We start from the raw sequence: 1683 nt of genomic DNA, 5'->3' as shown, positions 1-1683 counted from the left end.
ACCAACAGATCTGATCAAGTTTGATGGTAACCCCCTCCAGTATTGGAAGTTGATGAGGCTCTTCACTGCAATGGTGGACAAAGAGTCTGTTCCTGCTGAAGAAAAGTTAACCCGTCTGCACCAGTACACAGAAGGAAAGGCTCAAGATGCTATTAGTCACTGTCTGTACAACTCCAATCCCAGCGAAGGTTTCAAGGAAGCGCTTGACCGACTAAAGTCAAGATTTGGAAATCCTCATTCCATCTCCCAAGCTTGGGTTGAAAAGGTTTTGAACTTTAAAGAGATAAGGGACAATATGCAACTCAGAGACTTCGCAGATCAGCTGAAGCTGTAAGGACACACTTGCTGCCATGAAATGTGAGGAAGAGCTTAGTGGCCGCCGCACGTTATTTGAGATAATCAGCAAGCTACCTTCAGATCTCAGGGCCAAGTGGCTAAATAAAAACTACAACATCACAAAGGAAGGACGTCTACCGAATCTCAACGACGTTGTCAGCTTTGTGGAGATAGAAGCTGAAAAGAGATCTGATCCAGTCTTTGGTGGGTTAATTGGCTGCAAGAAACATGAGAAGTCAAACAGCTTTGCATCACCTACCAAAGTCTCAAAGGAACATCATCAAAACTACCCCACCACTGTCAAAGCGGCTGCAGTCCATGAAAATAAGACCAAACGTACCAAGCAGCCAGCTTATTTAAAATGTCTTAAATGCTCAGAGAACCATTTCTTAAACCAGTGCCCAGCCTTTCGATCACTAACAGTTCCAGAGCGCCTGGAGTTTGTTCAAGAAAAAAAACTTGTGCCAAAGCTGTTTCATGATTGGGCACAGTGCCAAGATTTGCATGCGCAACTGGGTGTGCAACGTGCCTGGCTGTGGACAGAAACACAACAAATGGCTGCATCCTAACCACACTAACAGACAGAATACAACAGCAGGCCAGGACACCACTGATGACAATAAAACTACCCAACAAACACAACCTATCAGATCTCCTAATGTCACATGTGGATTCGCTGGAGCTGCAAATGGTAAAGTTTGTTTACCTATCGTCCCTGTGGTCGTTAGGGGAAAAGCTACAAACATCAGTTCTGTTACATACGCATTACTTGATCCTGGAGCCAACACCAGTTTAGTGTCAGAAGAACTGACCAAGAAGCTAAAAGTCAAAGGCAGGCCTACAAGGTTAGACCTTGATACTGTAGGAGGAAGTCAAGAAGGCTTATTTACTCGAAGTGTGGATCTTGAGATTGACTCTCTGCACGAGGCAGCATCTACACACTTAATGGTGTGAGAACACTTAAGAAATTAAACAGAGGACTTAGCTGTCTCGCGACACCTGATGAGGCAGCCAGATGGGATCACCTAACAGATATCCCTATTCCCAGCATCAATTCCAATGATGTGGACCTTGTCATTGGACAAGATGCTCCCCGTCTTCTCAGAGCTGAAGAGTACCGCGTAGGAGGTGATAATGACCCTTACGCTACCAGAACAGTACTCGGCTGGGCCATAAATGGACCCATTGATTACAAAGAAGTTAGGAAAGCTAAGGCCTACTTCCTCAAGTCAGATCAAAGTCTGCATACACAGGTGGAAAGATTTTGGAAACTTGACGACCCCACTCAAGAGAACAATCTGTAGTGATTGATCACAAAGTGATTGAGCTGTGGGAAAACTCAGTTAC

General features: G+C 44.9%; 1 pseudogene; it reads left to right on the top strand.

Annotated features, from left to right (window-relative positions):
• The first annotated feature begins 211 nt into the window (after positions 1–211).
• Positions 212–1305, top strand: LOC148155184 (uncharacterized; annotated as a pseudogene).
• Positions 1306–1683: the final 378 nt, after the last annotated feature.

Source organism: Poecilia mexicana, unplaced genomic scaffold, assembly GCF_051168715.1.
Source record: "Poecilia mexicana isolate PSO_F unplaced genomic scaffold, ASM5116871v1 scaffold_16, whole genome shotgun sequence".
Classification (NCBI taxonomy): Eukaryota; Metazoa; Chordata; class Actinopteri; order Cyprinodontiformes; family Poeciliidae; genus Poecilia; species Poecilia mexicana.
This window is presented reverse-complemented; position numbering and strand designations above follow the sequence as displayed.